This window comes from Heptranchias perlo, chromosome 27 (assembly GCF_035084215.1).
Source record: "Heptranchias perlo isolate sHepPer1 chromosome 27, sHepPer1.hap1, whole genome shotgun sequence".
Taxonomy (NCBI): Eukaryota; Metazoa; Chordata; class Chondrichthyes; order Hexanchiformes; family Hexanchidae; genus Heptranchias; species Heptranchias perlo.
In genome coordinates this window covers 774907-789633 of record NC_090351.1, presented here as the reverse complement: position 1 = coordinate 789633, position 14727 = coordinate 774907, and the positions used below count along the sequence as shown (strand labels likewise).

General features: G+C 42.6%; 1 protein-coding gene across 1 annotated transcript in view; it reads left to right on the top strand.

Moving 5' to 3' along the window:
- Nucleotides 1–14727, top strand: part of LOC137344317 (FYVE, RhoGEF and PH domain-containing protein 2-like) — a 590021-nt gene that overhangs the window by 175738 nt on the left and 399556 nt on the right. The window lies entirely within an intron of this gene.

Here is a 14727-nt window from a genome sequence, read left to right as displayed (position 1 = left end):
GAACAGTGAGTGTACAACTGGTACAGTGAGTGTATAACTGGAACAGTGAGCGTACAACTGGACCAGTGAGTGTATAACTGGAACAGTGAGTGTACAACTGGTACAGTGAGTGTATAACTGGTACAGTGAGTGTACAACTGGAACAGTGAGCGTATAACTGGAACAGTGAGTGTACAACTGGTACAGTGAGTGTACAACTGGAACAGTGAGTGTACAACTAGAACAGTGAGCGTATAACTGGAACAGTGAGTGCACAACTGGAACAGTGAGTGTACAACTGGAACAGTGAGTGTATAACTGGAACAGTGAGCGTATAACTGGAACAGTGAGTGTATAACTGGTACAGTGAGTGTATAACCGGTACAGTGAGTGTACAACTGGAACAGTGAGTGTACAACTGGAACAGTGAGTGCATAACTGGTACAGTGAGTGTACAACTGGTACAGTGAGTGTACAACTGGTACAGTGATTGTACAACTGGAACAGTGAGTGCATAACTGGAACAGTGAGTGTACAACTGGTACAGTGAGTGTACGACTGGAACAGTGAGTGTACAACTGGTACAGTGAGTGTATAACTGGAACAGTGAGTGTATAACTGGAGCAGTGAGTGTATAACTGGAACAGTGAGTGTATAACTGGAACAGTGAGTGTACAACTGGTACAGTGAGTGTATAACTGGAACAGTAAGTGTATAACTGGTACAGTGAGTGAATAACTGGAACAGTGAGTGTACAACTGGAAAGTGAGTGTACAACTGGAACAGTGAGTGTATAACTGAAACAGTGAGTGTACAACTGGTACAATGAGTGCATAACTGGTACAGTGAGTGTACAACTGGAACAGTGAGTGCACAACTGGTACAGTGAGTGTATAACTGGAACAGTGATTGTATAACTGGAACAGTGAGTGTACAACTGGAACAGTGAGTGTATAACTGGAACAGTGAGTGTATAACTGGAACAGTGAGTGTATAACTGGTACAGTGAGTGTATAACTGAAACAGTGAGTGTATAACTGGAACAGTGAGTGTATAACTGGTACAGTGAGTGTATAACTGGAACAGTGAGTGTATAACTAGAACAGTGAGTGTACAACTGGTACAGTGAGTGTAGAACTGGTACAGTGAGTGTAGAACTGGAACAGTGAGTGTATAACTGGAACAGTGAGTGTATAACTGGTACAGTGAGTGTATAACTAGAACAGTGAGTGTATAACTGGAACAGTGAGTGTATAACTGGTACAGTGAGTGTATGACCAGAACAGTGAGTGTATAACTGAAACAGTGAGTGTATAACTGGAACAGTGAATGCATAACTGGTACAGTGAGTGTATAACTAGAACAGTGAGTGTATAACTGGTACAGTGAATGTATAACTGGAACAGTGAGTGTATAACTGGTACAGTGAGTGTATAACTGGTACAGTGAGTGTATAACTAGAACAGTGAGTGTATAACTGAAACAGTGAGTGTATAACTGGAACAGTGAGTGTATAACTGGAACAGTGAGCGTATAACTGGAACAGTGATTGTAAAACTGGTACAGTGAGTGTATAACTGGAACAGTGAGTGTACAACTGGTACAGTGAGTGTTTAACCGGCACAGTGAGTGTGCAACTGGTACAGTGAGTGTATAACTGGAACAGTGAGTGTATAACTGGTACAGTGAGTGCATAACTGGAACAGTGAGTGCACAACTGGTACAGTGAGTGTATAACTGGTACAGTGAGTGTATAACTGGAACAGTGAGTGTATAACTGAAACAGTGAGTGTATAACTGGAACAGTGAGTGTACAACTGGTACAGTGAGTGTTTAACCGGCACAGTGAGTGTGCAACTGGTACAGTGAGTGTATAACTGGAACAGTGAGTGTATAACTGGTACAGTGAGTGCATAACTGTTACAGTGAGTGTATGACTGTAACAGTGAGTGTATAACTGGAACAGTGAGTGTACAACTGGTACAGTGAGTGTATAACTGGAACAGTGATTGTATAACTGGAACAGTGAGTGTACAACAGGTACAGTGAGTGTATAACTGGAACAGTGAGTGTATAACTGGAACAGTGAGTGTACAACTGGAACAGTGAGTGTATAACTGGAACAGTGAGTGTACAACTGGTACAGTGAGTGTATAACTGGAACAGTGAGTGTACAACTGGAACAGTGAGTGTATAACTGGAACAGTGAGTGTACAACTGGAACAGTGAGTGTATAACTGGAACAGTGAGTGTATAACTGGTACAGTGAGTGTACAACTGGAACAGTGAGTGTATAACTGGAACAGTGAGTGCATAACTGGAACAGTGAGTGTATAACTGGTACAGTGAGTGTATAACTGGCACAGTGAGTGTGCAACTGGTACAGTGAGTGTGCAACTGGTACAGTGAGTGTATAACTGGAACAGTGAGTGTATAACTGGTACAGTGAGTGCATAACTGGAACAGTGAGTGTACAACTGTTACAGTGAGTGTATGACTGGAACAGTGAGTGTATAACTGGAACAGTGAGTGTACAACTGGTACAGTGAATGTATAACTGGAACAGTGATTGTATAACTGGAACAGTGAGTGTACAACAGGTACAGTGAGTGTATAACTGGAACAGTGAGTGTATAACTGGAACAGTGAGTGTACAACTGGAACAGTGAGTGTATAACTGGAACAGTGAGTGTACAACTGGTACAGTGAGTGTATAACTGGAACAGTGAGTGTACAACTGGAACAGTGAGTGTATAACTGGAACAGTGAGTGTACAACTGGAACAGTGAGTGAAAACTGGAACAGTGAGTGTATAACTGGTACAGTGAGTGTACAACTGGAACAGTGAGTGTATAACTGGAACAGTGAGTGTATAACTGGAACAGTGAGTGTATAACTGGTACAGTGAGTGTATAACTGGCACAGTGAGTGTGCAACTGGTACAGTGAGTGTATAACTGGAACAGTGAGTGTATAACTGGAACAGTGAGTGTACAACTGGAACAGTGAGTGTATAACTGGCACAGTGAGTGTGCAACTGGTACAGTGAGTGTATAACTGGAACAGTGAGTGTACAACTGGAACAGTGAGTGTATAACTGGAACAGTGAGTGTACAACTGGAACAGTGAGTGTATAACTGGAACAGTGAGTGTATAACTGGAACAGTGAGTTTACAACTGGTACAGTCAGTGTATAACTGGCACAGTGAGTGTGCAACTTGTACAGTGAGTGCATAACTGGAACAGTGAGTGTACAACTGGTAAAGTGAGTGTACAACTGGTAAAGTGAGTGTACAACTGGAACAGTGAGTGAACAACTGGTACAATGATTGTATAACTGGAACAGTGAGTGTACAACTGGTACAGTGAGTGTATAACTGGAACAGTGAGTGTATAACTGGCACAGTGAGTGTGCAACTGGTACAGTGAGTGTATAACTGGAACAGTGAGTGTATAACTGGTACAGTGAGTGCATAACTGGAACAGTGAGTGTACAACTGTTACAGTGAGTGTATGACTGGAACAGTGAGTGTATAACTGGAACAGTGAGTGTACAACTGGTACAGTGAGTGTATAACTGGAACAGTGATTGTATAACTGGAACAGTGAGTGTACAACTGGTACAGTGAGTGCACAACTGGAACAGTGAGTGTACAACTGGTACAGTGAGTGTATAACTGGAACAGTGAGTGTATAACTGGTACAGTGAGTGCATAACTGGAACAGTGAGTGTACAACTGTTACAGTGAGTGTACAACTGGAACAGTGAGTGTACAACTGGTACAGTGAGTGTATAACTGGTACAGTGAGTGTACAACTGGTACAGTGAGTGTACAACTGGTACAGTGAGTGTATAACTGGAACAGTGAGTGTACAACTGGAACAGTGAGTGTACAACTGGAACAGTGAGCGTATAACTGGAACAGTGAGCGTATAACTGGAACAGTGAGTGCACAACTGGAACAGTGAGTGTACAACTGGAACAGTGAGTGTATAACTGGAACAGTGAGCGTATAACTGGAACAGTGAGTGTACAATTGGTACAGTGAGTGTATAACTGGAACAGTTAGTGCATAACTGGAACAGTGAGTGTCCAACTGGAAAAGTGAGTGTATAACTGGAACAGTGAGTGTACAACTGGTACAGTGAGTGTATAACTGGAACAGTGAGTGTATAACTGATACAGTGAGTGCATAACTGAACAGTGAGCGTATAACTGGAACAGTGAGCGTATAACTGGAACAGTGAGTGTATAACTGGTAGAGTGAGTGTATAACTGGAACAGTGAGTGTATAACTGGTACAGTGAGTGTATAACGTGAACAGTGAGTGTACAACTGGTACAGTGAGTGTATAACTGGAACAGTGAGTGTATAACTGGTAGTGTGAGTTTATAACTGAACAGTGAGCGTATAACTGGAACAGTGAGCGTATAACTGGAACAGTGAGCGTATAACTGGAACAGTGAGCGTATAACTGGAACAGTGAGCGTATAACTGGAACAGTGAGTGTATAACTGGAACAGTGAGTGTATAACTGGAACAGTGAGTGTATAACTGGTACAGTGAGTGTATAACTGGAACAATGAGTGTATAAGTGGAACAGTGAGTGTATAACTGGAACAGTGAGCGTATAACTGGAACAGTGAGTGTATAACTGGTACAGTGAGTGTATAACTGGTACAGTGAGTGTATAACCGGTACAGTGAGTGTACAACTGGAACAGTGAGTGTACAACTGGAACAGTGAGTGTACAACTGGAACAGTGAGTGCATAACTGGTACAGTGAGTGTACAACTGGAACAGTGAGTGTATAACTGGTACAGTGAGTGTACAACTGGTACAGTGAGTGTACAACTGGTACAGTGAGTGTACAACTGGAACAGTGAGTGTATAACTGGTACAGTGAGTGTACGACTGGAACAGTGAGTGTCTAACTGGAACAGTGAGTGTATAACTGGAACAGTGAGTGTATAACTGGTACAGTGAGCGAAGAACTGGAACAGTGAGTGTACAACTGGAACAGTGATTGTATAACTGGTACAGTGAGTGTATAACTGGTACAGCGAGTGTATAACTGGAACAGTGATTGTATAACTGGAACAGTGAGTGTATAACTGGTACAGTGATTGTATAACTGGAACAGTGAGTGTACAACTGGTACAGTGAGTGTATAACTGGAACAGTAAGTGTATAACTGGTACAGTGAGTGTATAACTGGAACAGTGAGTGTACAACTGGAACAGTGAGTGTATAACTGAAACAGTGAGTGTACAACTGGTACAATGAGTGCATAACTGGTACAGTGAGTGTACAACTGGAACAGTGAGTGCACAACTGGTACAGTGAGTGTATAACTGGAACAGTGATTGTATAACTGGAACAGTGAGTGTACAACTGGTACAGTGAGTGTATAACTGGAACAGTGAGTGTATAACTGGCACAGTGAGTGTGCAACTGGTACAGTGAGTGTATAACTGGAACAGTGAGTGTATAACTGGTACAGTGAGTGCATAACTGGAACAGTGAGTGTACAACTGTTACAGTGAGTGTATGACTGGAACTGTGAGTGTATAACTGGAAAAGTGAGTGTACAACTGGTACAGTGAGTGTATAACTGGAACAGTGATTGTATAACTGGAACAGTGAGTGTACAACTGGTACAGTGAGTGCACAACTGGAACAGTGAGTGTACAACTGGTAAAGTAAGTGTACAACTGGAACAGTGAGTGAACAACTGGAACAGTGAGTGTATAACTGGTACAATGATTGTATAACTGGAACAGTGAGTGTACAACTGGTACAGTGAGTGTATAACTGGAACAGTGAGTGTACAACTGGTACAGTGAGTGTATAACTGGCACAGTGAGTGTGCAACTGGTACAGTGAGTGTATAACTGGAACAGTGAGTGTATAACTGGTACAGTGAGTGCATAACTGGAACAGTGAGTGTACAACTGTTACAGTGAGCGTACAACTGGAACAGTGAGTGTACAACTGGTACAGTGAGTGTATAACTGGTACAGTGAGTGTACAACTGGAACAGTGAGCGTATAACTGGAACAGTGAGTGTATAACTGGTACAGTGAGTGTATAACTGGAACACTGAGTGTACAACTGGTACAGTGAGTGTATAACTGGTACAGTGAGTGTACAACTGGAACAGTGAGCATGTCACTGGAACAGTGAGTGTACAACTGGAACAGTGAGTGTACAACTGGAACAGTGAGCATCTAACTGGAACAGTGAGTGCACAACTGGAACAGTGAGTGTACAACTGGAACAGTGAGTGTATAACTGGAACAGTGAGCGTATAACTGGAACAGTGAGTGTACAATTGGTACAGTGAGTGTATAACTGGAACAGTGAGTGCATAACTGGAACAGTGAGTGTACAACTGGAACAGTGAGTGCATAACTGGAACAGTGAGTGTACAACTGGTACAGTGAGTGTATAACTGGAACAGTGAGTGTATAACTGAACAGTGAGCGTATAACTGGAACAGTGAGCGTATAACTGGTAGAGTGAGTGTATAACTGGTAGAGTGAGTGTACAACTGGAACAGTGAGTGTATAACTGGAACAGTGAGTGTATAACTGGAACAGTGAGTGTACAACTGGTACAGTGAGTGTATAACTGGTAGAGTGAGTGTATAACTGGTAGAGTGAGTGTACAACTGGAACAGTGAGTGTATAACTGGAACAGTGAGTGTATAACTGGAACAGTGAGTGTACAACTGGTACAGTGAGTGTATAACTGGTACAGTGAGCGTATAACTGGAACAGTGAGTGTATAACTGGAACAGTGAGTGTATAACTGGTACAGTGAGTGTATAACTGGAACAGTGAGTGTATAACTGGAACAGTGAGTGTATAACTGGAACAGTGAGCGTATAACTGGAACAGTGAGTGTATAACTGGTACAGTGAGTGTATAACTGGAACAGTGAGTGTACTACTGGAACAGTGAGTGGAAAACTGAAACAGTGAGTGTACAACTGGTACAATGAGTGCATAACTGGTACAGTGAGTGTACAACTGGAACAGTGAGTGCACAACTGGTACAGTGAGTGTATAACTGGAACAGTGATTGTATAACTGGAACAGTGAGTGTACAACTGGTACAGTGAGTGTATAACTAGAACAGTGAGTGTATAACTGGTACAGTGAATGTATAACTGGTACAGTGAGTGTATAACTGAACAGTGAGCGTATAACTGGAACAGTGAGCGTATAACTGGAACAGTGAGTGTATAACTGGTAGAGTGAGTGTTTAACTGGTAGAGTGAGTGTACAACTGGAACAGTGAGCGTATAACTGGAACAGCGAGTGTAGAACTGGAACAGTGAGTCTACAACTGGTAAAGTGAGTGTACAACTGGAACAGTGAGTGAACAACTGCAACAGTGAGTGTATAACTGGTACAATGATTGTATAACTGGAACAGTGAGTGTACAACTGGTACAGTGAGTGTATAACTGGAACAGTGAGTGTATAACTGGCACAGTGAGTGTTCAACTGGTACAGTGAGTGTATAACTGGAACAGTGAGTGTATAACTGGTACAGTGAGTGCATAACTGGAACAGTGAGTGTACAACTGTTACAGTGAGTGTATGACTGGAACTGTGAGTGTATAACTGGAACAGTGAGTGTACAACTGGTACAGTGAGTGTATAACTGGAACAGTGATTGTATAACTGGAACAGTGAGTGCACAACTGGTACAGTGAGTGCACAACTGGAACAGTGAGTGTACAACTGGTAAAGTGAGTGTACAACTGGAACAGTGAGTGAACAACTGGAACAGTGAGTGTATAACTGGTACAGTGATTGTATAACAGGAACAGTGAGTGTACAACTGGTATAGTGAGTGTATAACTGGAACAGTGAGTGTACAACTGGTACAGCGAGTGTATAACTGGCACAGTGAGTGTGCAACTGGTACAGTGAGTGTATAACTGGAACAGTGAGTGTATAACTGGTACAGTGAGTGCATAACTGGAACAGTGAGTGTACAACTGTTACAGTGAGTGTACAACTGGAACAGTGAGTGTACAACTGGTACAGTGAGTGTATAACTGGTACAGTGAGTGTACAACTGGAACAGTGAGCGTATAACTGGAACAGTGAGTGTATAACTGGTACAGTGAGTGTATAACTGGAACACTGAGTGTACAACTGGTACAGTGAGTGTATAACTGGTACAGTGAGTGTACAACTGGAACAGTGAGCGTGTCACTGGAACAGTGAGTGTACAACTGGAACAGTGAGTGTACAACTGGAACAGTGAGCGTATAACTGGAACAGTGAGTGCACAACTGGAACAGTGAGTGTACAACTGGAACAGTGAGTGTATAACTGGAACAGTGAGCGTATAACTGGAACAGTGAGTGTACAATTGGTACAGTGAGTGTATAACTGGAACAGTGAGTGCATAACTGGAACAGTGAGTGTACAACTGGAACAGTGAGTGTATAACTGGAACAGTGAGTGTACAACTGGTACAGTGGGTGTATAACTGGAACAGTGAGTGTATAACTGAACAGTGAGTGTATAACTGGAACAGTGAGCGTATAACTGGAACAGTGAGTGTATAACTGGTAGAGTGAGTGTATAACTGGTAGAGTGAGTGTACAACTGGAACAGTGAGTGTATAACTGGAACAGTGAGTGTATAACTGGAACAGTGAGTGTACAACTGGTACAGTGAGTGTATAACTGGTACAGTGAGCGTATAACTGGAACAGTGAGTGTATAACTGGAACAGTGAGTGTGTAACTGGAACAGTGAGCGTATAACTGGAACAGTGAGTGTATAACTGGTACAGTGAGTGTATAACCGATACAGTGAGTGTACAACTGGAACAGTGAGTGGACAACTGGAACAGTGAGTGCATAACTGGTACAGTGAGTGTACAACTGGAACAGTGAGTGTACAACTGTTACAGTGAGTGTACAACTGGTACAGTGAGTGTACAACTGGAACAGTGAGTGTATAACTGGTACAGTGAGTGTACGACTGGAACAGTGAGTGTATAACTGGAACAGTGAGTGTACAACTGGTACAGTGAGTGTACGACTGGAACAGTGAGTGTATAACTGGAACAGTGAGTGTACAACTGGTACAGTGAGTGTATAACTGGAACAGTGAGTGTGCAACTGGAACAGTGAGTGTATAACTGGAACAGTGAGTGTATAACTGGTACAGTGAGTGCATAACTGGTACAGTGAGTGTACAACTGGAACAGTGAGTGCACAACTGGTACAGTGAGTGTGTAACTGGAACAGTGATTGTATAACTGGAACAGTGAGTGTACAACTGGTACAGTGAGTGTATAACTGGAACAGTGAGTGTATAACTGGAACAGTGAGTGTATAACTGGTACAGTGAGTGTATAACTGAAACAGTGAGCGTATAACTGGAACAGTGAGCGTATAACTGGAACAGTGAGTGTATAACTGGTAGAGTGAGTGTATAACTGGTAGAGTGAGTGTACAACTGGAACAGTGAGCGTATAACTGGAACAGCGAGTGTAGAACTGGAACAGTGAGTCTACAACTGGTAAAGTGAGTGTACAACTGGAACAGTGAGTGAACAACTGCAACAGTGAGTGTATAACTGGTACAATGATTGTATAACTGGAACAGTGAGTGTACAACTGGTACAGTGAGTGTATAACTGGAACAGTGAGTGTATAACTGGCACAGTGAGTGTGCAACTGGTACAGTGAGTGTATAACTGGAACAGTGAGTGTATAACTGGTACAGTGAGTGCATAACTGGAACAGTGAGTGTCCAACTGTTACAGTGAGTGTATGACTGGAACTGTGAGTGTATAACTGGAACAGTGAGTGTACAACTGGTACAGTGAGTGTATAACTGGAACAGTGATTGTATAACTGGAACAGTGAGTGTACAACTGGTACAGTGAGTGCACAACTGGAACAGTGAGTGTACAACTGGTAAAGTGAGTGTACAACTGGAACAGTGAGTGAACAACTGGAACAGTGAGTGTATAACTGGTACAGTGATTGTATAACAGGAACAGTGAGTGTACAACTGGTACAGTGAGTGTATAACTGGAACAGTGAGTGTACAACTGGTACAGCGAGTGTATAACTGGCACAGTGAGTGTGCAACTGGTACAGTGAGTGTATAACTGGAACAGTGAGTGTATAACTGGTACAGTGAGTGCATAACTGGAACAGTGAGTGTACAACTGTTACAGTGAGTGTACAACTGGAACAGTGAGTGTACAACTGGTACAGTGAGTGTATAACTGGTACAGTGAGTGTACAACTGGAACAGTGAGTGTATAACTGGAACAGTGAGTGTATAACTGGAACAGTGAGTGTATAACTGGAACAGTGAGTGTACAACTGGTACAGTGAGTGTATAACTGGTACAGTGAGCGTATAACTGGAACAGTGAGTGTATAACTGGAACAGTGAGCGTATAACTGGAACAGTGAGTGTATAACTGGTACAGTGAGTGTATAACTGGAACAGTGAGTGTACTACTGGAACAGTGAGTGTATAACTGAAACAGTGAGTGTACAACTGGTACAATGAGTGCATAACTGGTACAGTGAGTGTACAACTGGAACAGTGAGTGCACAACTGGTACAGTGAGTGTATAACTGGAACAGTGATTGTATAACTGGAACAGTGAGTGTACAACTGGTACAGTGAGTGTATAACTAGAACAGTGAGTGCATAACTGGTACAGTGAATGTATAACTGGTACAGTGAGTGTATAACTGAACAGTGAGCGTATAACTGGAACAGTGAGCGTATAACTGGAACAGTGAGTGTATAACTGGTAGAGTGAGTGTATAACTGGTAGAGTGAGTGTACAACTGGAACAGTGAGCGTATAACTGGAACAGCGAGTGTAGAACTGGAACAGTGAGTCTACAACTGGTAAAGTGAGTGTACAACTGGAACAGTGAGTGAACAACTGCAACAGTGAGTGTATAACTGGTACAATGATTGTATAACTGGAACAGTGAGTGTACAACTGGTACAGTGAGTGTATAACTGGAACAGTGAGTGTATAACTGGCACAGTGAGTGTGCAACTGGTACAGTGAGAGTATAACTGGAACAGTGAGTGTATAACTGGTACAGTGAGTGCATAACTGGAACAGTGAGTGTACAACTGTTACAGTGAGTGTATGACTGGAACTGTGAGTGTATAACTGGAACAGTGAGTGTACAACTGGTACAGTGAGTGTATAACTGGAACAGTGATTGTATAACTGGAACAGTGAGTGCACAACTGGTACAGTGAGTGCACAACTGGAACAGTGAGTGTACAACTGGTAAAGTGAGTGTACAACTGGAACAGTGAGTGAACAACTGGAACAGTGAGTGTATAACTGGTACAGTGATTGTATAACAGGAACAGTGAGTGTACAACTGGTACAGTGAGTGTATAACTGGAACAGTGAGTGTACAACTGGTACAGCGAGTGTATAACTGGCACAGTGAGTGTGCAACTGGTACAGTGAGTGTATAACTGGAACAGTGAGTGTATAACTGGTACAGTGAGTGCATAACTGGAACAGTGAGTGTACAACTGTTACAGTGAGTGTACAACTGGAACAGTGAGTGTACAACTGGTACAGTGAGTGCATAACTGGAACAGTGAGTGTACAACTGTTACAGTGAGTGTACAACTGGAACAGTGAGTGTACAACTGGTACAGTGAGTGTATAACTGGTACAGTGAGTGTACAACTGGAACAGTGAGCGTATAACTGGAACAGTGAGTGTATAACTGGTACAGTGAGTGTATAACTGGAACACTGAGTGTACAACTGGTACAGTGAGTGTATAACTGGTACAGTGAGTGTACAACTGGAACAGTGAGCGTGTCACTGGAACAGTGAGTGTACAACTGGAACAGTGAGTGTACAACTGGAACAGTGAGCGTATAACTGGAACAGTGAGTGCACAACTGGAACAGTGAGTGTACAACTGGAACAGTGAGTCTATAACTGGAACAGTGAGCGTATAACTGGAACAGTGAGTGTACAATTGGTACAGTGAGTGTATAACTGGAACAGTGAGTGCATAACTGGAACAGTGAGTGTACAACTGGAACAGTGAGTGTATAACTGGAACAGTGAGTGTACAACTGGTACAGTGAGTGTATAACTGGAACAGTGAGTGTATAACTGAACAGTGAGTGTATAACTGGAACAGTGAGCGTATAACTGGAACAGTGAGTGTATAACTGGTAGAGTGAGTGTATAACTGGTAGAGTGAGTGTATAACTGGAACAGTGAGTGTATAACTGGAACAGTGAGTGTACAACTGGTACAGTGAGTGTATAACTGGTACAGTGAGCGTATAACTGGAACAGTGAGTGTATAACTGGAACAGTGAGTGTGTAACTGGAACAGTGAGCGTATAACTGGAACAGTGAGTGTATAACTGGTACAGTGAGTGCATAACCGGTACAGTGAGTGTACAACTGGAACAGTGAGTGGACAACTGGAACAGTGAGTGCATAACTGGTACAGTGAGTGTACAACTGGAACAGTGGTTGTACAACTGTTACAGTGAGTGTACAACTGGTACAGTGAGTGTACAACTGGAACAGTGAGTGTATAACTGGTACAGTGAGTGTACGACTGGAACAGTGAGTGTATAACTGGAACAGTGAGTGTACAACTGGTACAGTGAGTGTACGACTGGAACAGTGAGTGTATAACTGGAACAGTGAGTGTACAACTGGTACAGTGAGTGTATAACTGGAACAGTGAGTGTGCAACTGGAACAGTGAGTGTATAACTGGAACAGTGAGTGTATAACTGGTACAGTGAGTGCATAACTGGTACAGTGAGTGTACAACTGGAACAGTGAGTGCACAACTGGTACAGTGAGTGTGTAACTGGAACAGTGATTGTATAACTGGAACAGTGAGTGTACAACTGGTACAGTGAGTGTATAACTGGAACAGTGAGTGTATAAGTGGAACAGTGAGTGTATAACTGGTACAGTGAGTGTATAACTGAAACAGTGAGCGTATAACTGGAACAGTGAGCGTATAACTGGAACAGTGAGTGTATAACTGGTAGAGTGAGTGTATAACTGGTAGAGTGAGTGTACAACTGGAACAGTGAGCGTATAACTGGAACAGCGAGTGTAGAACTGGAACAGTGAGTCTACAACTGGTAAAGTGAGTGTACAACTGGAACAGTGAGTGAACAACTGCAACAGTGAGTGTATAACTGGTACAATGATTGTATAACTGGAACAGTGAGTGTACAACTGGTACAGTGAGTGTATAACTGGAACAGTGAGTGTATAACTGGCACAGTGAGTGTGCAACTGGTACAGTGAGTGTATAACTGGAACAGTGAGTGTATAACTGGTACAGTGAGTGCATAACTGGAACAGTGAGTGTACAACTGTTACAGTGAGTGTATGACTGGAACTGTGAGTGTATAACTGGAACAGTGAGTGTACAACTGGTACAGTGAGTGTATAACTGGAACAGTGATTGTATAACTGGAACAGTGAGTGTACAACTGGTACAGTGAGTGCACAACTGGAACAGTGAGTGTACAACTGGTAAAGTGAGTGTACAACTGGAACAGTGAGTGAACAACTGGAACAGTGAGTGTATAACTGGTACAGTGATTGTATAACAGGAACAGTGAGTGTACAACTGGTACAGTGAGTGTATAACTGGAACAGTGAGTGTACAACTGGGACAGCGAGTGTATAACTGGCACAGTGAGTGTGCAACTGGTACAGTGAGTGTATAACTGGAACAGTGAGTGTATAACTGGTACAGTGAGTGCATAACTGGAACAGTGAGTGTACAACTGTTACAGTGAGTGTACAACTGGAACAGTGAGTGTACAACTGGTACAGTGAGTGTATAACTGGTACAGTGAGTGTACAACTGGAACAGTGAGCGTATAACTGGAACAGTGAGTGTATAACTGGTACAGTGAGTGTATAACTGGAACACTGAGTGTACAACTGGTACAGTGAGTGTATAACTGGTACAGTGAGTGTACAACTGGAACAGTGAGCGTGTCACTGGAACAGTGAGTGTACAACTGGAACAGTGAGTGTACAACTGGAACAGTGAGCGTATAACTGGAACAGTGAGTGCACAACTGGAACAGTGAGTGTACAACTGGAACAGTGAGTGTATTACTGGAACAGTGAGCGTATAACTGGAACAGTGAGTGTACAATTGGTACAGTGAGTGTATAACAGGAACAGTGAGTGCATAACTGGAACAGTGAGTGTACAACTGGAACAGTGAGTGTATAACTGGAACAGTGAGTGTACAACTGGTACAGTGAGTGTATAACTGGAACAGTGAGTGTATAACTGAACAGTGAGTGTATAACTGGAACAGTGAGCGTATAACTGGAACAGTGAGTGTATAACTGGTAGAGTGAGTGTATAACTGGTAGAGTGAGTGTACAACTGGAACAGTGAGTGTATAACTGGAACAGTGAGTGTATAACTGGAACAGTGAGTGTACAACTGGTACAGTGAGTGTATAACTGGTACAGTGAGCGTATAACTGGAACAGTGAGTGTATAACTGGAACAGTGAGTGTATAACTGGAACAGTGAGCGTATAACTGGAACAGTGAGTGTATAACTGGTACAGTGAGTGTATAACCGGTACAGTGAGTGTACAACTGGAACAGTGAGTGTACAACTGGAACAGTGAGTGCATAACTGGTACAGTGAGTGTACAACTGGAACAGTGAGTGTACAA